At 36.6% G+C, this 25,915-nt stretch overlaps 1 pseudogene; it reads left to right on the top strand.

The window, feature by feature from the left end:
- LOC124229844 (BRISC complex subunit Abraxas 2-like) overlaps nucleotides 1-15,861 on the top strand; it is a 55,526-nt pseudogene extending 39,665 nt beyond the window's left edge.
- The last annotated feature ends 10,054 nt before the right edge of the window (nucleotides 15,862-25,915 follow it).

The following is a 25,915-nucleotide window of genomic DNA, read 5'->3' as shown; positions in this document are numbered from 1 at the left end:
GCATAGTACCATGAATCTTACTCATTAAATGAAAACTTGTGGTTAATTCTGAATCATTAAATGAAAACTAGTGACTAAATCTAACTTAATTCATGATAGTATCTTTTTAAATTCCATGTTTTCCCTAATCTTCATGAAACCAGATGCATTTACATGCTTATTTCACATTTGTGTTGTAGCCTTTACCCTAGTTTATTCTTTCCCCAATAATTCTATGTTTGTACTTTGAACTCTTCCAAAAGATTTGAAAGCAGCTTTCTACTGGGGGTTCACTATGGCTTAGATGTCTTTCTCAAAGTACTTTCAAATCTCTGTTCTTAGGAAAATCTCAATACTTTGATTTTTATTTCCTTTTCAAAACACTTTGAATAGATTTTTCATTTGTTTGTTTTCAATATCAAAACTTGTTCATATATTTGGCCAAAAATTTTAAAAAATGATTATATAAGACATTCATTATAGACACAGGAAATAATTTTAGTTACATGTACCCTTTTCTTCATTTTTTTGCTATTATAAGTAAATAACACTCTGATAGTATCCTTATACGTGTTTTTTTCCTCCATATTTCTGTGTATTTCCTTGAGATACACTTTTAGAACTTCTATACTAGGAAACATTCTTGTTTAGGCTTAACTGCTCATACTGCAACTCATCCTCACACAGATCAGAGATGTCTCATCTCTAGAACATTGAGTATATTACATTCATGGCAAAAAGAACTTGGAAGATGGAATTAAGGTTATGGGCTTTAAGATGGGGAGACTACCTTGGATTCTCTGTGTGGGCCCAATGTAATCATGTGGACCCTTAAAAGTGGAAGAGGAAGGCAGAAGGTTAGTTAGAGAAATATGATGGAAGAATAGTCAGGAGATATTTGAGGCATGAGAGATACTTGACCGTTTATTGCTCAATTTGACAGTGAAGAAAGGAAGCTGTGAAGCAAAAAATGATTGTCCTTTAGAAATTGAAAACAGCCCTCAGCTGACAGACAGCAAGGAAATGGGACCTCAGTCTGACAACCACAAGGAACTGAGTTCTGCCAACAACCTGAGTGAGCAAGGAGATTGATTATCCCCTAGAGCTAGAAAGGAATGCAGCCCTGCCAGACTGACTTTACCCCAGTAAGAACCATGCTAGACTTCTGACCTACAAAGCTGTAAAATAATAAATTTGTGTTATTTAAGCTGCTAAGTTTGTGGTAATTTGTTACAGCAACAATAGGAAACTAATACATGAGGTCCTCTGGACTTCGGTGTTGGGCATATCTCATTCAAATTCTGACTCAGTGCCTTAATAGCTGAGTAACTACTGTCATGCTACTCATAATGACAGTTTGGGCAATGACACGCTACATATACGATGGTGGTCCCATAAAATTAGTACCTTATAGCCCAGGTGTATAGTAGGCTGTACTCTCTAGGTTTGTGTAAGTATGCTCTATGATGTTCGCACCATGATGAAATTGCCTAACAACTCACTTCTAAGAACATATCCCCGTTGTCAGGAAGTAGTTATAGCAATGATAATAATAATACTGGTAGTAATAATATTTTAACAACAAAATAATATGCATACCTTCACATACTTTTAAAATAATGATTGTAGAAAAGCCACAAAAATGTGGAGACTAAATAAAATGCTACTGAACAATGATTGGGTCAATGAAGAAATAAAAAAATTCCTAGAGACAATGAAAATGAAAATACAACATGCCAAAATCTGTGGGATACAGCAAACGTTGTTCTAAGAGGGAAGTCTGTAGCAATTCAGGCCTACCTCAGCAAAGAAGAAAAATCCCAAATAAACAATCTGAAAGCACATCTAAAGGTACTGGAAAAAGAACAACAAACAAAGCTCAAAATCAGCAGAAGGAAGGAAATAATAAAAATTAGAGCAGAAACAAATGAAATAGAGACTAAAAAAGCAATAGAAAAAATTAACGAAACCAAGAGCTGGTTCTTTGAAAAGATAGACAAAATTGACAAACCCTTAGCTAGACTCACCAAGAAAAAAAGAAAGAAGGCTCAAATAAATAAAATCAGAAATGAAAGAGGAGAGATTACAACGGACACCTCAGAAATACAACAGATAATGAGAGAATACTATGAAAATCTATATGCCAACAAATTGGATAATCTAGAAGAAATGGATAAATTCTTACAAACATACAACCTTCCAGAACTAGACCCAGAAGAAGTAGAGAATTTGAATAGACTAATCACCAGTAAGGAGATTGGAACAGCAATCAAAAACCTCCCAAAAAATAAAAGTCCAGGACCAGATGGCTTTCCTGGTGAATTCTCCCAAATATTCAAAGAAGACTTAATACCTATCCTTCTCAAACTCTTCCAAAAAATTGAAGAGGAGGGGAGGCTTCCTAACTCATTCTATGAGGCCAACATTATCATGATACCAAAGCCAGACAGAAAAAGAAAATTACAGGCCAATATCACTGATGAACATGGATGCAAAAATCCTCAACAAAACACTAGCAAATCGAATACAACAATACATTAAAAAGATCATACATCATGATCAAGTGGGTTTCATTCCAAGGATGCAGGGATGGTGCAACATCTGCAAATCTATCAATGTGATACACCACGTTAACAAAATGAAGAATGAAAATCACATGATCATCTCAATAGATGCAGAGAAAGCATTTGACAAGATACAGGATCCATTTACGATAAAAACTCTAAGTAAAATGAGTATAGAAGGAAAATACTTCAACATAATAAAGGTAATGTTTGACAAACCCACAGCAAATATTCTCAATGGAGAAAAACTGAAAGCTATCCTTCTAAGAACAGGAACCAGACAAGGATACCCAGTGTCACCACTCTTATTTAACATAGCATTGAAAGTCCTAGCTAGAGCAATGAGGCAAGAAAAAGAAATAAAAGGGATCCATATTGGAAAAGAAGAAGTGAAACTGTCACTTTTTGCAGACAACATGATTTTATATACAGAAAAACCTAAAGAATCCACTAAAAAACTTTTAGAAGCAATAAATGAATACAGTCAAGTTGTGGGATACAAAATTAACATACAAAAATCAGTTGTGTTTCTATACACTAACAATGAAGCAGCATAAAGAGAAGTTAAGAATACAATCCCATTTACAATTGCAACAAAAAGAATAAAATACCTAGGAATAAACTTAACCAAAGAGGTGAAAGATCTGTACACTGAAAACTATAAAACATTGTTGAAAGAAATTGAAGACACAAAGAAATGGAAATATATTCCATACTCTTGGATTGGAAGAATTAACATCATTAAAGTATCCATACTTCCTAAAGCAATCTATAGATTCAATGCAATCCCTATCAAAGTTCCAATAACATTTTTCACAGAAATAGAACAAAGAATCTAAAATTTATATGGAACAACAAAAGACCCCAAATAGCCAAAGGATTCCTGAGAAAAAAGAGCAAAGCTGGAGGTATCACACTCCCTGATTTCAAAATATACTACAAAGCCATAGTAACCAAAACAGCATGGTACTGGCACAAAAACAGACACACAGATCAATGGAACAGAATCGAGATCCCAGAAGTAAACCGACACGTTATGGACAGCTAATATTCGACAAGGGAATTAAGAGCATACAACGGAGAAAGGAGAGTCTCTTCAATAAATAGTGTTGGATAAATTGGACAGCCACATGCAAAAGAATGAAAGTAGACCATTCCCTTACACCATGCACAGAAATCAACTCAAAATGGATTAAAGACTTGTAAGACCCAAAACCATGAAACTTCTAGAAGAAAACATAGGCACTATGCTCTTTGACATCAGTCTTAGCAGCGTATTTTCAAGTACCGTGTCTGACCGGGCAAGTGAAACAAAAGAAAAAATGAACAAATGGGACTACGTCAAACTAAAAAGCTTCTGCTCAGCAAAGGAACCCATTGACAAAATGAAAAGACAACCTAACAATTGAGAGAAGATATTGCAAACCATATATCAGATAAGGGGTTAATAACCAAAATATACAAAGAATTCAAACAATTCAACAACAAAAAAACCAACAACCCAATTAAAAAACGGGCAAAAGATCTGAACAGAGGTTTCTCCAAAGAAGATATACGGATGGCCAACAGGCATATGAAAAGATGCTCAACGTCATTAGCTATCAGGGAAATGCAAATCAAAACCACTCTGGTCAGAATGGCTATAATTAACAAGACAGGAAACAACAGGTGTTGGAGAGGGTGTGGAGAGAAGGGAACCATCGTGTACTGCTGGTGGGAGTGCAAACTGGTGCAGCCACTATGGAAAGCAGTATGGAGTATCCTCAGAAAATTAAGAACAAATCTACCATATGATCCAACTATCCCACTGCTGGGTATTTATCCAAAGAACTTGAAAACACAAAGGTATAAAGATACATACTCTCCTTTGTTCATTTCAGCATTATTCACAATAGCCAAGACTTGGAAGCAACCTAGGTGCCCATCAAGGGACAAATGTATGAAGAAGATGCGGTATTTATACACCATGGAATACTACTCAGCCATAAGAAATGATGAAATCCAGCCATTGTAACAACGTGGATGATCCTTGAGGATATTATGCTGAGTGAAATAAGTCAGAAGGAGAAAGTCAAATACATTATGGTCTCACTCACAAGCAGAAGATAAAAACAACGACAAACAAACCCATAGCAATGGAGATTGGATTGGTGGTTACCATAAGGGAAGGGGGTAGGGCAAAAGGGGTGATTAGGCTCACATGTGAGGGGATGGATTTTAATTAGTTTTTGGGTGGGGAACATGATGTAATCTACACAGAATTCGAAATATATTATGAGGTACTTCTGAAAGCTATATATTGTTATAACTCAATGTTACTGCAATTAAATAAATAAAAATTAAAAAAAAAGATTCAGATAGAGAAAAATTCTCTTCTGAGGGACAGAGAGGAAAACTCTTGGAACTGCAAAGGCTGGCAAAGTTGATAGAGAAGTAGAAAGAATAGATGCTGTTCCTGGACCATAGTATGACAAAGAAAATAAATATATAAACTTACTTGCCTCTTGAAAGTAAAATAAATAAATAAATAAATAAATAAATAATGATTGTAGACAACACTTATTGAATGCTTACTATGTGCCAGATAATTTTCTAATCACTAAATATGTTATCTCTTTTAATCCTTACAAGTCTCTCAGATGATGTTATTATAATCCCCTGCACCTTTTTTTTTTCCTTACATATAAAGGACAAAGGTTTTTTTTTTTCCAAAAAAAAACAGAGTCAGAAGAACAGAGAGTATATAACTTGGCTAAGCTTGTATAGTTTAAGCGTGTTGGAGCCAGTAAACTACATCCAGACGGTGGGACCCAGAGCATGCGTGCTTAATCACCTTGCTACAGCTGCTCTATCATTGCTGTTGTTATTTTAACATTAACCATTATGCTACAGCTGCTTAATTATTATTGTTTTTGTCATTACTATTATATTATTATCATCCCAATATCAATAAAAAGTCCACAGATGATACAAAAGATGGTAGTGGGAAGACTTGCATATGGGGTTTTGACTTTGAACAAAGATTTCCCTTGAACCTACTGTACGGTTTGATCAAGGGGCCAGTTCAGAGCCTTTAAACTGGTCCAGAAGTTGGTGATTCACCTTGGAGTCAGGTGACCTGCCTTTGAGTACTAATAATTCTAAAATTTCTTTGTGAATTTTGAATAGTTTATTTAACTTATGTTCTGGTTGCAAAACTAATATCCCTAATAATATATGCCTTTTTTTATTATGAATTAAATCAGATCGATGGCTATCATAACTATGAAAATATGAGATAGATCATTCAAATATCAGACTTTCTATCTGTATAACTTTTTTTAGAATTTATTTTTAAAAAGGACAGAAAAATGAATGGTTGGACTTTTCACTCATATCCAGAGGGTTTATGTGTTTTGTTCATCAGCATCGTTGCTTTTATAACATGTTCCCTCTGGTTTTTGCAGTTTTTAGCCATGGGACTTGTGGCTGACAAAGCAGAAATGTGTGAGAAGCAAGACAGCAAGAAACAATGACCAGCTGTTCGATATTGTGATACCACTGAAATGAATAAATCTGTCTTCCTATGGGAGAGAAAAAGCACCTTGCTCTAAATCGGCAAAGTGTGTGCAGAAAGGAGACACTCTTAGTGCTGTGGATGCGATGACAAAGACAGGGCTGAAGTCACAGATGAATTCTCAGTCAGATAAGACCCCTACCCCCTGCTAAGTAAATGCTGTACCTGATTGGCCATCAGCATCCCACAGATGCTGCTTGCATTTCACTTATGGGAAGGGCCGCAATCACACTTTCCCCTTCTTCTGAACCAAAAAGGTCATTGGCGGGGTGGAGGGGCAATGTTCCAGTCAAACCTAAAAGTCCAATAATCCTAGGCCGAAGAAAACAACTTTCTTCACCTCTATGCCCTGTCCTCACCCTGCTCAGTACTCTGCTGCCTTTTCAATTAGCGTTTAATTTCTTTGGGAAACTATTTAGTCTGCTCATGGTTTACATTTGTGGTACTCACTTGTTTTCAGTCATGGGTCACGGTGACTCAGTAAAAGCTCTAAGCTTAGAGATTTCAACATCCACCTAATCAACCTCCTGGCTTAACTTTACCAACCCATTTTCTACTCGGAAACCAGTGGGATGTCTCTTGAAAGCAGGTCTGGCTGTGACCTTCCTCACTCTTCCCCAAGCCGAAATGAAACTCAAAATCAAAGTCTCTTCATATCACCTGCTTGGTGAGGAGAAATTCCTCACTCCTCAACACACCCTCCAAAGTCTTTATGCCCAGTGTACCTCTCCCTTGTCAACCTCTCCAGTCTCTTATTTTGCTGCAAACTGCTTGCCCCGCTTTACCCTCTGCACGTGATGCTCCAGCCACCGTGGCCCGAGTAGCTTCTAGTCTCCAGTGTTTCCTGCTCCTTCTTCTTCTATGTGTTTGCATAAGGCCTTCTCTCTGCTTGAAACATTCTCCTACCACGAAGTACTGGCCTTTACCTCATAATCCCCCAATCCTCAGTGTAGGGGTTTCTTGAACACTATAATGGATTTAAGTGCCTTCAGACTATGCTTCCATTGCACCCTGCATCTCCCTATTCTAACACTTAACAGTGAATAGCATCTGCCTATTTTCCGTATCTCCCAGTCGACTGCAACTTTCTTGAGATATGGCCCATCTATGTGAACCATTCCATCCACTGTGCACACCCAGTATGTGGGGAAGGATTTGGCTTGATTAGCTAAGTCTAAATCCACAAGGTAGAAAAATCTAAACTTATGCTTTATGAGGATGTTCCAGGTTGACTTGAGATTATATATCAAATAGCAAATAATTGAAATCATGAGTGAATTATTGTTTTCCGTAATTCCTTTTCCAATTTATTATCTGTATGTCTACATAAGTAAGAGCCTCAAAACTTTGAAGTCTGGTAGAAACTGTTGCCATCATGTCACATAATTGCTTTTCTTATAAGCTAAAAATATGTTACCTTTTCCTTAGTAAGTAGAATGATAATACTTTTATGTGTACATGTATGTAGACATCTGTCTATCCTTGAATGCTCATGATGATTTCACATGCGTTATGTTATTTATTCCTCATAACACCACCTCGAAGTGAATAGTACAGTTTTTATTCTATTTTATAGATGACACAACTGGGTTTAGGTGTGCTTACTATTTAACCTGAGTCATCAACCAGTGAGTGACAGACTAGATACACCTGGCTCACTATGTGGAGTCCAGTATCTTTTCAATTTGGGGGTATTTTTAGAAGGTTCTGGTTCAAAAACTAAAATAATTCAGACTGTAAGAGCAAATCTCATGTATGTTTCCTTCACCACTGTGTGGCCCGTCACTGAGCTTGGCAGAGAGTAGGTACTTAATAATTGCTTGTTAAATGAATGAATGAACCTATACTGGGATTCTTTTCAGGCAAATGGCACGCAGAGGAGAGATGTGACCTTCTAAGATACCTGACGTGGAAGAGGGATCCAGGACGTTGACGTGGAAATAGACAGACCTGGAGATAAACCTTGGCTCTGCTATTTATTAGTTGTGTGCTCTTGGACCATTGTTTGAATTCTGAATCTCAGTTCTGTAATCTGGAATTTCCATCATCTTGCTGGAACGTAAAGACGATTTTAATTTCTTCATGGGTTTTTGTGGGAAGTAAATGAGTTAATGTATAAAAAAGCGTGTACCACAGGGTGGAGCATTTAGTAGATGCTAGATAAATATTAGTAGTTCTCTTCCTGCTGTGAGGAAGAAGTGTTAATTCATATCCATTGGGGTCAGCAAAATTCAATCATTTAGAATTTTTTTCTAAATAGTCATTACATATTTATGATTCCAAGCTGCTTGATTTATTCGTTTCCCTGTTAGCTGCTTCTAAGCAGTCTCCAGCTTTTGCATACCCCCAGAGTTTATCTTATTCTGCTATATAGGTTGAAAATAAATTTTGAAAATCATACCAATATAACTCAAAAATCTTTTAGGCTGGTGGATTTAGTTGTGAGTTTTAGCTAGAAAAATAACCACCATAGTAAAATGTTTTGTAAATCCATACCTGATTGGAGAGAGGATATTAGAAGTTAAGCTCTTGCTTTTAATATATCTTGGCATTAAGCTACCTTTTGTATTTTGCTTGGTAGGCTAATCCACAGAGAAAGCATCACAGAAATTTTGATTTCATAAAGTCCTCTCAAAATGACTCTTTTAACCATGTGAGTGCTAAAATGCACTGTTTTGCCATCCATTCTAACTATTCAAGGATTCGGAAAACAACATGATTTATGCTTTTAAACAAAAATTATCGTAGGCTTGAGCAGTGTTTAGGGGGTTAAGAAAAGATGATAAGTTTTTGATTCCTTTATGTTGTTATACTGAGTAAGTTCGTTCAACTTGTTCTTTTCCTTCAAATGCTTTTTTTTAACAAAATAAATTGAAAAAATACGTTTTTGGCCATTTTTGCAACTAATTATTGCTGCTTGTTAAGTTTTGTTGACTCCTTTCTCTGGTGAAAATAAGTTTGGATTTCGGAAGCAATGTGCAATCTGCATCAACTGTTCTGTAGGGTCTTTGCAGTCAAACTGACCTTGGTTTGAATAGTGCCTCTGATTTCTTAGCTGAGTTATTTTAACCGATATGAGTCTCATTTTCCCCATTGGTCAAAAGTGGTGATTAAGATTTATCTAACCAGTTTGTTATGTGATGAAATAATATATGTAGCTCTCTCTGTATGAGGTCGAGGCTCTGAAAACATTAATCCTTTCCCCGCTTCTCTCCGTAAATATCCTTTAACTATCTACATGCTGCTGATGGCTTGATGTCTAGTAATAATACCACTTTGCATTTATGTACCCCTTTTCAATTTTGCCAAGCACTCTCCCATGTTATCTTTTCATCCTCATAATAAACCTGACAGGTGGGTAGCCCAGTGATCACCATTTCAGTTTGGGAGATGAAAGCTTTTATTGAATTGTAAACCTCTTAGGTGAAAAAGACTATGTCTTTTGCTCTTCTCTTTGTTCCTCAGGCGGAGCTTACCACCGACTTTGGCATACATTCAGGGCTATATAAATATTTGTTGTACTGAACTGACTGATGAGAAGCGTGGTAAATTGTCCAAGGTCACACAGAGAGAGGTGATGACAAGACTAGGACAGTGTTCCTCTGACTTTCAGATTTTTCCATTGACAAGTGATGAGCAACATTTTTAATTTTTTTTCAAGAGGGTCAATTCAAGGGGAAAAAAATGTTTATGGGCCACAATTTTCCAATTAAAGTGAAAATAGCTGTATTGAGTCTCAAGGTAAAATATATTCCTTCTCCTTAGATTACCTACTTCTGCAGGAGAAAAATGCCGATGAGAAATGTTAGCACTCCTTTCCCACCACTAAAATGTGAATTCTGGGCATGTTTGAGGAGGAGCCATGAGAGGCAGCTTTCCAGTCTTTTATCCCTTATATTTGCAGAGCCCTTTAGAGTTCACAAAGTGCTTTCACTGGCATTATCTAATCACGTTCTTGAAACAATCCCAGGACGAGGTATTATCACCAGGCACACTTTACGAGGGGTATGCTGAAGTTGAGAGGAGGAGAAATGACTTGCCTAAGGTCACACAGCAAGTGCAGAAGGAACAAGGCTAGGTGCCTTGCCTCCTATGCTACATGTACTGAGCACTTACTCCCTTGGCCTGTTCTAGAGACTGGAGGCGAATGTAAGAGAGATTCTTCCCACTCAAAACAAAAGAAATCTGACGTTTTTCTCTCTCACTCTCTCAGTCTCTGCTTATGTAGCTTTTTTTTTTTTTTTTTTTTTTCCAGCTGGGTAAAGGATCCTGGGAACGAGCCAGTCCAAAAAAACAAAAGAAAATTACCATATTACGCTGGAGGCTTTCTGCCCTAGCGTCTCTGCTTTGTACTGTAGGAAGGCTACAGTGAGAATTATACTGTGAGCTCCATGGTGAAGCTCCATGGTCTTCACGCTGCTCTGCATGACCTAGTTGGGTGATTGATGCTACTAAGTCAGAGGTTTGTTCTGGTTTAGGGAATGCCAGTGATCCTGTACAGTTTTGAATTGAAAATTTAGAAACTAATTTTTTATGGTATGCAAATATAACGTCTTTAGAAATTTTTCACTAAATATACATGTAATGATCTTTCTTTCCCACATTTATCCATTCTATTTTTTCATAGGCTCCTCATTTGATTTTGTTTACTTGCAATTGCAGACTGCAATAAAACAAGTTTATGTAACCAGTTTACCCACTGTGGGCAAGTGAACAGAGGCTTTTCCCCCCACCATTTCTCTTTAGGGAGTTCTCCAAGCTTCGTTGGAGAGCGGAAGAACTCTGTGGAAATATGCGAGACAGGTGCATATTTGCATAAAGTGCCAAAGCTGGGAAGTCTGAAGAGAGAGTGAGAATAGCACAGGGGGCATGGCTTTCTGAGGACGTAACTGTCTTCTGCATAGAATCTCACCCCTCTGGTCCTTCTTTATCTCCCTTCTCTGGTTTCTCATTCGTCACAGCTACAAAGTGAGGTAAGAATTAATTTTGAAGTTTTTTTCTAATGATATTTTTCTTTTTTTATAATTCTACATCTGCTTCCTCCCTCATTTATATTTCACAGTGTATCTGTTGTCAGTGACATCATTTTCCAAGTTCCTTTGAAGATGACGGAGTTGTCTACAGTTGCGATATTGGTCATATCTTTTGTGGGGAGAAAGAATACTTGAGGAAAGTTACGTTGGCCTCAGATGACTTGCTTCTCTTGGAGAAATCCGGAGCAGCTTTTTACCTGATTTTCTGCTTTCCGACCCAATAGGAATAATCATTGACTTGTTTTAGACATGGTTGTGTTTGCTAGCTGATTGATGAAGTCCACATTTAGTGGACTTGTAGGTTTTCCTGTTTGTGCTTTGAGTATGGCTGTTGAAAGTGAAATTAAAGCCCTCTAAGAGCACGTGCTGTTTCGGTGGATGAGTGGACACCATTTAGTCCACAGTAGGGAGATCACCTTAGACTTGAGTACCTAGAATTTTTCTTCTTCTCATATTTTCTTACATCTGCATTTCTAAAATGTTGCTATGCTTTTTTATCAAAAAAATTGTATGTGCAAAGATAAATCAATAAGGAATTCACTGAATTGGAAATCTTCACAACATGCAATTTGTAAGTATTTTGTCACTTTTGTGATGTTTGTCACTTTCCATATTTCTAACATGCTAATGACTAAATAAACAAAATTTTGTCCAATGTATTTTTATTTAATAAGAATCAAAATTCCAAAAACTTATGCTTACATCCAGAATCTCCTCCAAAGATAATTAGTATAAATGACGAGAAAAGCCTGTGCTTGCTTTCCCCCATGTGGTACCTCAGCTTATTGTCAAAGATAACATTCAGTCCAATGCGGTTCACATTTAGCCAATATTTATGAATCCCCTAACCGCCCAAAGCACAGTGCTCAGCCCTTAAATTCTAAGATGTGATCTTAGAGTATTGCAATAGTGTCTTAACTGATTTCCTTGCATTTTGTCTCTTTGTGTGCCCCATCCATCCTCTACACCAACGATTCCTTTAGGAAGCCATTTTTGATTTCTCATCAGAATTATTCCAACCTCTCTTCATTTATGGCACGTGCTTATTCTTCTTTATGGCCTAGAATGTATGTTATCGTTAGATAACATGTTAGTTACAGATAACACAGATAATTATTTACAAATGTATGGCAAATACAAATACAGTGTGACTACTCCTGCTTCCCACTCATTTTTTATAACACACATGCAAAGTGCACAAATCACAAATGTCTCTCTCAATAAATTTTCTCAAACATATTTGTATAATCACTTTCCAAAGCAAGAAATAGAACATCACCAGTTCCCAAGTAGTCTGTGTTGTGCTCCCTCCCAATCACAACTCTTTTCACCAAAGGTAATATCACCCCGTCTTTCATCGCCATAGATGAGTTTTAGTTTTGTGTGTCTGAATTCTTTTGCTCAATATTATGTAAGTGAGTACATGCATTATTAGTAGTGCATTCATCAGTATTGCTGTTTAATGTCCCATTTTATAGATGTACTGCAATTTATTCATTCTACTGTTGTTGAAAATTTGTTTTTGTTTACTAGTTTGGGGCTATTAGAAAGAGTGCTGCTACGCACATGCTAACAAATGGCTTTCAGTAAGCATTCACATGTACATTTATGTTCATCTATTTATCCTCTTCTTGGGATATAGAATTGTCAACATGAAATAAAGAATTGCATTTTGATTTTTTTGAATACTGGAATGTGTTCTGCAAATATTTGACTTTTGAAAACAAGTTAAGGGATCTTCTTAAGCTAGTCTACTTCCCTATTCCAAACATTGGGGTTTTTAGTCCTGTTTCAAATTCTATTCCCCAGAAGTAGGCAAGCTAATTAGTAGAGAATATTAGTTTAAGGAAAATCTGTTCTCAGTTTAAAACAAGGAAACAAACAAAATATTCTGAAGCATCAAAGAAAAAGGAGAAATTAGAAACATTTTAAAGGTAATATGAACTCCTGAAGAAGAACTTTCACATAAGTTCCTAGAAACTGTTATAAAAACAACTCATACCAATGCTTAGTAAACTGAAACTGCATCTTAACAATGAACCCAGAAAATACTAAAATGACCCCTAAGATATAAAAAATAAAATCAGCACTGAAAAATATTTAATATAGTGTAATAGAATTGTCCTTGAAGAAAATCAGATAAGTGAAATAGAAGGCAGACTCAAGTAATCTTAAAAGTGTACATAAGTAATCTCAAGAGAATATGGAGAATGAGAGGATGCTATGTAAGTAATAGGAGTCCCCAGAGTAGAACACAGAACAAAGATGGATGACTAAATAAGCAAGGACATAATAAAAGAAAATGTTCTAGAGCTAAAGTAAATAAATAAATTCCCAAGACTGAGAATTGAGAGAAATTAAAAAGACCTAGTATGTTCTAAGTATAACGTATAAAGTAAAGCACTACTGAAATATGTTAACAATTTTTAACTTTAATTTTTAATGCCAGTACACACTAAAAGATCATATTTAGCAAATACTGATGAAATAATTTATCCAAATACCTTTTCCTGAATAAAGCACTGGCAGATGTAATCTAGCATCTTAAAACACTTTGAATTCCCCACTTTGAGCTCAGCAACAATGTCTTTTTTTTCTTTCTGCATTTCCTACAATCTAGTTCCCTAGTATGTGTTCCTATTTTATCCAAAATGATCATTCTTTAGTCTTGTATAAATACCTGTTGCACAGGTTATATCTCAATATGCCCAAAGCTATCTCAAAAAGACCCATGGGATCAATGATGAGCATTCAAGAGTTAAATAATACTGATTTCTCAAAGTATGGGTACAATTTTGTACCTATAATGGAATAGCCACTAAATGTGGCTGTTGTTTTTGAAAAGAGACAATTAGATTTAATTAAACAACCTCACCAAGATCAGGAAAAGATTAATAAAAATAAATTAGCGTACAGAACATCAAAATTAAAGGAGAGCTAGTACTGAGAAATCTTAGCTGGTGTAACTGCTGGAGTCAAATAGGATACAACAGGAAAAGAAAAGTGAAAATTAATGGATTCTACCTTCAAGATAAAACAAAGATATATGAGAAGTGTCAGAAGGTAAGAGAGAAGCTATAAAAGTGTCAACTTTTCTTTTTTTCAAAAGCAGTATGGAAAAAGACTATTCTGGTATTTCAAAACTTGTAATACATTATAAAATGATTAATTATGCTATTAAGAAGGAAACTAGTAAAATAAGAACATAAAATAGGGTTATAAAAGATGACGTCTAAATAACAATTAGGCAAATAAATTTAAGTGGTTTAAAATCCCTATAAAAAGATGAAGGATCTCAAATTAAATTGATAAAATATATAATATATATTTTAAATAGCAAAAATCTACATATAAGCATCTATGGAGACTGCTCCAGACCCCGCACTCAGGTCCTCAGGAGCCACCAGTCCTTCAGCATTTCTCCAGGGCCTGCTTAGTCATGAGTCAGGGGCCCCAAGCACAGGTGTGAGCCAGGCAGGGCCTCATCTGCCTCCCCCTGCCTCTTCCTGCCAGCATCAGATTGACCCTCTTCATTGAGGTGCCAACCCAAGCACGACTATATTTGGGGACTGCTATTTGTAAGGGACCATTGAAGGAAGGATTTTTGTTGGGAGAGGTAAGACAAGATAAAATCTTTAGCATCAGTGACAAAAACAGCAGCAGAGAATTTCTGCAAGTAATTGAAATCCATGACCATCAGCCTTGTTCAAAACTTTTGAGTTTTTATGACTACACAAGCAAAGTTAATGAAGAGAACTTGGATGGGACTCTTAAAGATCAGGGAAAGCTATTGGTGATACAGATTCTGGCAAAACACACAGCAGAAACACGAGAAGAGGAGGTTATCAATAAGCAGCTCCCCGGCATCCTCTGTATGCCCAACTGTCTCCCTTCTCTTCATCTTTATCTCCACCAACAACAATTCCACTCATGCCTTTAGAATACACTCTCTTTAGGAAATCTTTTGCTATTCCCAATCTAGGCAATACTAGTTAGCAAGAATACAAAGTGCCTTCAGTGCCAAATACTTCTCAGAGTTATGCCAAAGTTATTAAAGAACATGGTACTGACTTTTGACAAGCATAGAGTAATGAAAGACACTGAGGTAATTTACAGGTTTATAATACACTTCACCCAGGCAGTGCGTGCAGATGTAGAAAAGAATGAGCAAGTTGTTGAATCTTGTCAGGCAGAAGTGAACAAATTAAGAAGACAAATCAATCAGATGAAATGGAAAAGAACAAGAAAGACGATTGCAGCAGGTGATGCTAAGCAGACAGATGCTGCATGAAACTTTGGTACCAGTGGTCAGTCCTCGGATGCCCTAACTGGGTTTGTAGCTGAAGGTTGAAGTACACTGGGAGATGCAGAGGATTCTGGTCCTCCTCCTTCTTATTCTGGTTTTTCACTCACACAGTCGGGAAAGTACTTTGAGCCTTTCTCTATGGAAAGTAGTGTCTTTGTACCTTGACCTCAAGCCATGGGCTCTTCCAATTATGCTTCCACCAGTGCCGGACTGAAGTATCCCAGAAGTGGAGCAGACTTTCTTCCTTCCCAAAGAGTAGCTGGAGACAGACTTGAAGAATCAGATAAAAGTGATTATGAAAATTTGATTGACCTTACAGAGCTTTCTAATAGGGAATACTCACATTCAAGGAATTCAGGATCCGTGACATATTCCCATGGGGTCTCCAGGAACACTCAGACCTCACCCCCCAGATTTAACTAAAGAAAAGAAACTCTCCACTTAGCACTGTTTTTCTTAATTAGTTATTCAGAGAATATTTGAGAACTTAATTTGAGGGGCAAGCTGCTTACTCAGACCCCTGGACTCTCAAGAGGAGAGTCCTTGTGCACAGAACTTTGAGGAGCCTCACGTCTGAGGAGCTTCACCTTGATGCACACAGTACTTGTTTCAAGACAGAATCATTCAGATAATCAAATCGCCCTAATTCTAGTGTGACTTATGGGTGTACTTTTAAATTTAGACAAAGTAAATTTTATGAACAAGTTTCTGTTCTTTAAAATAATTTAGAAATTAAAGACTAAGTTTAAGTAGTCTATAAATGTTCTATAATTAGTGTATAAATGAAAAACTTACCCCTTGCACTATCATGCCTTGAAATTTACTTTTTCAAAAGGAAGTGAATTTGGCAGTAGACTCAAAGAACCTTCTTTCTGTGATGAGCAAAGTTCATCTTTGCCAGAAAAATTTTTTGATAATTCCAAGAATCCTGATAGGAGCAAATCAGATATACCTTCTATTGTCCTATTGAATATGACTTTGTGACATCCAAACAGAGGGCTTTGCTTCAACTTTTTTCTATTAGCCTAATATGTATTGGCACTTAAAATGATTGCCTTTTAAAAAACTGTGGATATGCTAATTACCAGTAAGCAATCATCCAAATAAGCATGTCATAAAATAAATTAATTTTTTAGGGGGGACTAACAGTGACTGCTATCTTGCACTAGCCAATTTATGGTCTCTGTTCTTGAGTCTTAAAGGAAGGACATACAGCAGTGGCTAACATAAAGGAATTAGGTACCAGAACTGAATTTATGATGAATAGATTCCAGACACAGTGGATTTAGTTCAGTTCAAATATAGGGGATGTAATTCATTTAGATCTTTTGACAAATCGTAGTGCTAATTTTATTTGTGGAGGAAAGATATTTAATAAACTGTGCATCTTGATGAATAAAGATTTATTTTAAATCTGAGAAATCAAAACAAAACCTATGAGCTACAGGTAAAAAAAGTACTCAGGATCTATATTTTATTTCTATAATCTATTTTTTGGTCAAATATAAAGATCATATCAATATTTCTTTTTGATCTGGTTGTAGCCCAATTCTAAATTCAGGAAATGTTAAAAAAAAAAACCTCATAAGCTTTCTACCTTGAGTTTATAAAATTAAAAGTAAAAGAAGTAAGAAATGAAATGAACTAAACATTCCATTTAAAAATCGCAGAAAAATAAGGATAAAATGAAAAGAAGCAAGGTTTTAACACTTATTTTTAAGATAATAGTCAAAGGAGACAAGTGTGCCTGTAAATATTGACCAAAGTACCTCACTAATCGTCTTTGCACCCCTTTGTAAAGTATAGATGTGATAAAATTGGATAATGTTGTTTATTCTTGTTTAGATTTCCTGATTGTATATTGAGGTTGTAAATCAGAGGATTTTAGTGACACAGGAGGGTAAATGTATGACATGAGTCAAAGATACTGATTGTGATATAATGCTTAGTGTATTTAAACTTATTGATTTAGTAGCTAAGGTCTTCATAGGTAACAGATGACGTTCATAGTTGCTCTGAACGAAAATCACCAGCATAAGATTTATACTAATGAGATTCTGTACATTTCATGTAGTTGTATTTCTTTCATAAATTTATTTTGAATGTAATGGAGAAATCTGACATGAAAGCTATGTTTTCCTCTGTTTATAGCAATTGCGGAAATTCTAGGAGTATTCGTGAAAATGAATATAGTGACACAGGAAATACAGTAGTAAGAAATCCATTTGATGCATCAAGTTCTTGAATACTTTTTTGAATGTTTCTCATGCTCAGTTTCATCAACCTCAGTGCATAATTTAAGTGTCAGAAGCAAAATGTCATATCATCATTTGGTTTTGCATCTGTCCTGAGTATTTCCCTGGTAACAAATGTATTTGCACCATCACAGATGAAACTTCTTGTTTGGTTACATATTAACCAGCCATTTCCCCACTGCTGTGTTTCAATATATTGAAATTGGTGGATTTATATACACTTCATGCCACTCTACCTAAACCATGCTGAACTATAATCTGAAAAATAAGTTATAAAATTAAATAACATATTTTTCAAATGATGATAGCCTTTTACTTGTCACCTAGGAAGTAAGTTTTTCTTTGAGCAAGATTAGCCTTGAGCTAACTGCCGCCAAACCTCCTCTTTTTGCTGAGGGAGACTGGCCCTGAGCTAACACACGTGCCCATTTTCCTCTACTTTATATGTGGGACGCCTACCACAGCATGGCTTGCCAAATGGTGCCATGTCCGCACCTGGGATCTGAACCAGCAAACCCTGGGCTGCCAAAGCGGAACGTGTGAACTTAACCTCTGTGCCACCGGGCTGGCCCCCTAGGAAGTAAGTTTGACAGGCCATTTGTCATAGAAATTTTGAAACCCCACATATTGAAATTATCTTTATTTATGTTTTATGTTCTTTATATTCAAGGCATTTCAGGTTAATCAGTTTTCTTGATGCATTTTCTTATATCTGTCACTTAAATAATATTTTTCACTGTGTCTGTTATATTATACACATATTTAAGTTCACTGGTAACCTCTTTGAATATGTTTAAAAATACATTTCGTTCACTATTTAATCTAGACTATATTTAAGTTTAGTTTCTTTGTTTTTACATTTTCTCATTAAAATAGGCCATGATATAGTTGGAGAAGTAAGCTATTTTTTTTTTTTTTTTTAAAGATTTTATTTTTTCCTTTTTCTCCCCAAAGCCCCCCGGTACATAGCTGTGTATTCTTCGTTGTGGGTTCTTCTAGTTGTGGCATGTGGGACGCTGCCTCAGCGTGGTCTGATGAGCAGTGCCATGTCCGCGCCCAGGATTCGAACTAACGAAACACTGGGCCGCCTGCAGCGGAGCGTGCGAACCTAACCACTCGGCCACGGGGCCAGCCCCTAGAAGTAAGCTATGTTTTGAGGGTAAATATAGTCTATATAAATGTAGTAGGATGCAATGAACATTTAGTAAAAAGTAGAAAAAATGCTATCCTTTGAGAATTAAACTAGTAAAATACATATATAAAAGGTGCAGTTAGAGGCTTGCTGCTGATATTAAGATAGAGAATACCTGAATATCAAAGGAAATGATTTGGCTCTGGGGGCAGCAGATGTTATAGTGGGTAATTGATAGCCAGGACCTCCTGGGAGAGGAGCCAGAGATCTGTTTTTTTTTTTTTTTTTTTTTTTGCTGAGGAAGATGAGCTCTGAGCTAACATCTGTGCCACTCTTTGTCCACTTTATACGTGGGTCACTGCCACAGCATAGCTGGTGAGCAGTGTAGGTCTGTGCCTGGGATCCAAACCCATAAACCTGGGCTGCTGAAGTGGAGTGCGCCAAACTGAACCACTACACCACAGGACTGGACCCCAGATATGCGTATTTTTAACAAACTCTGCCTGTTAATTCTTTTTTAAACTGTAGAGGTTTGAACAGAATTTAACTCTGCTACTTGCATTTTGCTCGTTTTTTGGTGAAGTTATTTTTCCTGAACTTTTAGAAAGGGTCTTGGTTTAGGTAGCTTGTCTCCACAGCTAATTAACTAACCTCACAGAGCTTTTTCTTCTGTGTATGTATTTAGTTAAAAAAATTATATATGGCAGCTTGCTTTCTAGGATTTCATGGCTCTGCCAGCTTTCCCCACTGGATTCTTTCTTCTTTTTTTCTGCTGTTCTGTCTTGATTTATTTTGATCCCATTTTTAGTAGTTTCTCCTTAATGTGGATTCCTGTTCTGGAAGGAGCTCTCGTGGGTCAGGATGAGGGCTCACAGGGGACGAACTGCTTCCGCCCTTCAGACGATCTTGCTGTGCGCCCCAGAGTTCACTCACCTGCTCTTGTTGGGGGAAACCCCTCGATTTTAGCTGTCGCTCTCAGATTGCCCCACCGCATGTTCCGGTGAATGTCTGTGGGCTATTTGCAGTTCTCTCTTTATCAGATCTCTCAAATATCACATTGCTTCTATCAAACCTCATGGCAGTGCTATGCAGTTCCTGTGGCTGTTGGCAATTTGTCCCCACCTGTGGGTATATTGGGGTTTGTGGGGATATCTCATCACATAATTTTGTTGTAAATGCTATCTGTGTGGTTTTGATTTTGCTATCTAGTGGCTTTATCCACTTTTTTGTGGGAATTCAAGATACAAAACTAGGCCACAATATTCTGAATTTTTTTTCATGAGGAAGATTCACCCTGAGCTATCATCCATTGCCAATCCTCCTCTTTTTTTTTTTTTTGCTTTAGGAAGATTTGCCCTGAGCTAACATCTGTGCCAATCTTCCTCTACTTTGTATGTGGGATGCCTCCACAGCATGGCTGATGAGTAGAGTAAGTCCACACCTGGGATCCGAACCCTTGAAGCCTGGGCTGCCTAAGCAGAGCACTCAGAACTGTAACCACTCAGCCATGGGGCTGGTTGCTACATTTATATTTGTAAACAGTTCTACAGGTGATTCTTGTATCCCACTGCTCTACATCATAGCATTGCAGCCCCAGTGCCTACCAACATCCACCCTCAGTCTGTATGTCTCTTAGTTTCAATATATGGGAGAGAAAACCTGAGTGATTATTAGCCAGCAAAGGTTTGCTTGTCCAACCATGGTCTAGTCAGCAATGGATGATGACAGGAATTCATATATATTCTTGCTTAAGACTGAACATTACAGATCAATAGAGGAAAAGGAAATGGTTGCTTAACATTTATTATAACTTGTATTTATAGTTTTCTCTGAAATATTAAAACGTGACTAAAAATATAAAGAATATTTTTTTCTCGTGCTATTGCTTCTGCCTGAATTCACCTCATGGCTCATCATTTGGCTGACTGATTCCAACTTTTTCTTCACATGTCAGTCCTTATCCCTCCCAGGAAACATCCTTGACATATCTCTTTCCCTCAATCTGAGTTAGATGTTTTCTCATTCATCCACCGCATTTCAATTTTTTGTCTTCTTGTCTTTCTCCTGGGAAGACACTAAATTCCTTAGGGTAAGAGTTGTATTTTTCTCTTTGTATCTCTAGCACTAAACACAATATTTTCCATCTGGAAGAAACTAATAATGATGAATGAATAATTGATGAATGAATGAATGACTGAACACAAGTTGTAAATAATTTTACCACTTAGCATTTATCTTTGGTTGTTTATGGTAGGCTAAGTAACGTCCCTTCAAAGATATCTACTTCCTAATCTTCAGAACCTGTGAATATGTTACCTTATACGGCAAAGTATCTTTGGAGATATGATTAAGGATCCTGAGATGGGAAGAGTATCCTGGATTATCTGAATGGATCCTAAATATAACAGCAATGGTCCTTACAAGAGGGAGATGATGGGAAGTAGGAGATGACATGACAGAAGGAAGAGATAGTATTGAGGCTTGTAAGTGGTCCCTGGCCAAAGAATGCAGGCAGACTCTAGAAGTTGGAAAAGGCAAGGGGACAAATTCTCCTTTGAAGTCTCTAGAAAGGCGGCAGCCCTAACAACACCTTCATGTTAGACTTCTGACCTCTAACACTGTAGGTAAGAAACTCGTGTTGTTTTAAGTCACTTAGTGTGTGATGATTCGTTTTAGCAGCCATAGGAAACTAATGCGTATTTTGGTAATTGAAAGTGGAGTGCTGCTGTAACAAATACCTAAAAATGTGGCAGTGATTTTGAAATTGTATGAGCAGAGGTGGAGGAAGTTTGAGAATGATAGAAAAAACCCAGACTGTCTTGAATAGACTGTCAGTAGAAATATGAATGTTAAATGTGCTGCTGGTAAGGGCCCAGAACGAAGTGAGAAACAGCAGAGAAATATCATCTGAGAGAATATCTGGTCATAAACAGAATGTTTATAGGTATAGAAATGTTAAAGGTACTTCTGTTGAGGGTTCAGAAGGAAATAAGGATCAGTTTATTGGAAACTGGAGAGAAAAGGATTCTTGTTATATAGTGGCAGAAAATTTAGTTGAATTATGTCCTACATTATTTTGAAAGCAAAATTCATAAAAGATGAGCTTGGATATTTAGCTGAGATGATTTCCCAGCAAATGTTGAAGGTGTAGCTGGGTTTCTTGTTGCTGCTTATAGTAATTTGCAAGAGGAAAGAGATAAATTGAGAGAACTCTTATGCAAAAATACAAAACAAAACTGTATTTGGTTTGAGAAATTCTCAGCCTATTCAGATTGCAAAATTTTAATTTTCCATTTAATTTTAATTTTAAATTAAAATTAAAATTAAAAAATTAAATTAAAATTTAAATTAAAATTTAAGTATAATTAGGAGATTTCACTGTCAGGAAAGCTTGCTCTAGAGCTAAAGTCAAGGGTTTGCCCAGATAACCATTTGCCAGTGTTTCCAATGGATCCAAAGGCCAAAGTATTCAGCCACATAGACGGCTCTTTGAAGAGATTGAGACTGACTGTGACTCGTGGATCCCCTCAGCCATTTCAGCAGAAGCAAGGAATAGAGATAGGCTTACCCAGGAAAGATCTGTGGAGGAACCTCATCTAATGGAATAAATCCCTGAGACATACACAGAAGACCCACAGACTTTTGACTATGTTATACCAGCAGAAGCACTGTTGGCTTGGACTGAAAAGAACAAAGAGAGGAGGAAGTGAAAGGAGGCTTTCAGACTTTCAAAATTCTACAGGAAGGAACTAGGGTAATAACACACTCAGTTGCAAACATGTGCTACCCTCCATGAAAAAGGTAGGATGATTCACAGGGAGTTGCAAGCCTGGAAGACAGAGCTATGAGCCCAGAAGGTGAAGCTGTGAGCCCAAAGACTGGAGTCATAGGCCCAGAAGGCAAAGTCCTGAGCCAGAGAAGATCATTCTCAGTCCTTGAAACCTAATGGGTTTATCCAATTGGATTTTGAAATTGTTTGGGACTAAGGACTCCTTTTTTCCTTTCATTTTCTCTCTTTTTTGAGTAAGAATATCTATAAATGTAACCTATGCCTGTCACCATTGTAGTTTGGGAGCAGATAATTTGTTTTTTAGTTTCACAGGTCCACAGTTGGAGAGATATTTTGTGCCAGGATGTATTAAAACCAGACTCTCATTCATACCTAATTTAGATGACTTAAATGGTAAGATTTGGGATTTTTGAACTGATAAGACAATGAGATTTTGGACTTGAATTGATGCTGTAATGATTTGACAATTTTGTGGACCTTTGGGACAGGGCAAATTTATTTTGCATCTGGGATGGACTGAATGTTTGGAGACCAGACAGTACACTGTGGTAGGCTAAATATTACTCCTCTGTGCCCAGATGACTATATCTTAATCCCTCAAATTGTGAATATGTTACTTTATATGTCAAAAGGGACTTTATATGTCAAAAGGGACTTTGTAGATCCTTTGTTGAGGATTTTGGGATGGGGAAATTATCTTGTGCTATCTAAGTGGGCCCTAAATGTAATCATAATGGTTCTTACAAGAAAGAGATGAGGATGAACACAGAGTAGGAGATGCGACGATAGAAGAAAGAAGTTAGAGTGATGCAAGAAGTTGGAGTTATGTGAGGAAGGGGTCACAGGCCAAGAAATGCAGGCAGCTTCTACAAACTGAAAAAGGCAAGGAAACAGATTTCTCTCTGACCACTCTAGAAGGAATGCAGACCAGATGACACACCGATTTTGAACTTTAGACCTCCGGAACTATAGTGGAATAAATTTGTGTTGTTTTATGCCACTAAATTTGTGGTAATTTGTTACAAAAGCAATGGGATACCAATGCACACTGTTGTATTTTTCTTGTTTCTGATCAATAACATAAACTTCTAGGTTATGTAAAAGTTAACTGACAATTGTTTTGTGTCATGTAGAGAATATATTCTCAGTAAAGATTTAAAGATATTCTTCATTTTAATAACTGCATTTTGTCTATGAGTTTTCACAAGATACTTAGGGATAAATTCTAGTCCCATAAATATGATAGTCACTTCCAGATGGTTTTTTTTTCCTCTGAAATGTTTTTGCCACAGGCAAGCTTTTATCTTTTTCCTCTCTGTTCCTTTGTATTCTCAATGTCTGACCTTCAGAGACTGATGCATCTTCCAACATACATTAGACCACACAGGGCACTTAATCGTGTAAACAGTGAAATCAGTCTCACTGCTAATCTTTTATCTAATGGCAAATTTCTTAGCTGTATGTACTTTGATGGCGATGATGAAAGAAAATACTTTTATTTTATTATTCTACAACGCACATTCCAACTCGAGAATCCCAACAGGCATTGCTTGTAATTATAATAGAAAAAATCTTGTTTCTTTTTTTCTTTCTTGATTGTAGATCCATTAGCATTACTTTGGAATACAATGCCACTCCAATTTCACTTTTCTTTTTGGAATGTGTAATGTAGAAAAAAAAGAAAGATGAGGCACCTAGTAATATTTTATCCATGAAAAGGACAGTAGATTTTCCTTTTTGCTTTTGTTATGCTTTTGTTTGCTATGTTGGAGATAATGGATCACAGTGAAGCCATCTTCACTGTGATTCATCAATCTTGGGGGGCAACATCCATTCTGCTCTTAATGATTGGTTTCTAAGTGACATGGCCTTTTGTGCCATGAAAAAAAGCAGCCGGTTTCTAAGCCTTGAGAATTACATTTAGCAAGAAGACAGAAAATGCACTTATTGTCAATGAGTAAATTAAGATGACAAAAAGACTGTGAAGTTGTTTAGGTTTCATCTCTTTTTGGAGAAATAAGTAGAATGGTTTCTCACATAGTCACATAGCCGGGGTCGTTTTACCTGTAGAATTATTAAACAACAAAAGCAGTTCGTGGTTTGGAAGAGTCCACATTTACAAGAGCAGCCAAACAGAATTGCTAGAGTTCAGCCGCTAATCTTAGATCCCTGGATCAACTCTGAAAGAAAGGTTTAGTTCTAAATCTGATTTATAAATTATACAGTTTAAATAATTGAAAAGGCAATTAAAACAGCTAGATTAGCTCTTACATTAATATGTTAATCCTCCGAAGTTTAAAATGCTTTGATCACTACCCATGATAGACTCAGTCATGTACTAATGCTATTTATCACTGTTTTTTTTAGCAAGCATTTAAATTCTTTATATTATTCATTTTTCCATTCCACTTATAAGTCCTTTTATTAGCTTTATTTTTCTTTTCAAGTTTTTTGCAAAGTTTAAAAACGTCAGAGGACATTACCTCAATGCTTAGGACCCCAAAGTGAGTCTTTTCACCTTTAAGCTCTAAAGAGACACCTAAAATATGGATTCTGGAAGATTAAGTTTCACTGAACTTCTCCAAGACAACAAATTGATCCCTCCAATAACTGCAATCCATCTTGAGACAATTTCTCACTGTCTGTCTTTTGCTAGATTATAGGCCTGTTGTCAAAACAGTGTTGACAGTCATCTGCCTCCTGCTTACTATTTCATGGAAGGCCTAGTAAAGGGAGACATTAAATGACTGGGGAGGATTGGAATACAATCACTGAAAGCTACTACCCACCCACACCTCTCTGGTATCTGACCTCATTCTTGCAACTCCTTCGGGTTCAACAAAATTTCTTGATTATTCATTCAAATTCTGAGATGATGATTATGTTAATTAGTCATTATTTTTAAAGAAAGAAGTTTGTTCCCCTTAGGATTTCTAATTTATTCCTTTGACTAGATAACGCATAATTATGCGGTATTTCTGATGAGAGAAATAAGTGAGATAGAAACCAGGGCCATCCTGATGAGGCATCCTACGGTTCTACCGAGCTGACCTTTTTATGTGACTCAGTTTTATTTGAGAAGGCACACATTCATCTCAGTATTTACTCTCTGGAATGTTTCATTGTACCTGCAAATTGGACCCACCAGTGGTGGGTGAATTTAATAGATTTAACAATTTTCTTTTCAGAGTCAAAGCAACCCAAATCCTTTCATGAAAAACTAAAAATAAAGTAAGCATTACTTCATCCACACTCCCAAAGAAGGGTATTAAAAATTCCTCTTAAGATTATAGGAGAAAT

Source organism: Equus quagga, chromosome 18, assembly GCF_021613505.1.
Source record: "Equus quagga isolate Etosha38 chromosome 18, UCLA_HA_Equagga_1.0, whole genome shotgun sequence".
NCBI classification, from domain to species: domain Eukaryota; kingdom Metazoa; phylum Chordata; class Mammalia; order Perissodactyla; family Equidae; genus Equus; species Equus quagga.
Note: the sequence above shows the minus strand (reverse complement) of the source record. Positions and strands in the feature narration are given on the sequence as shown.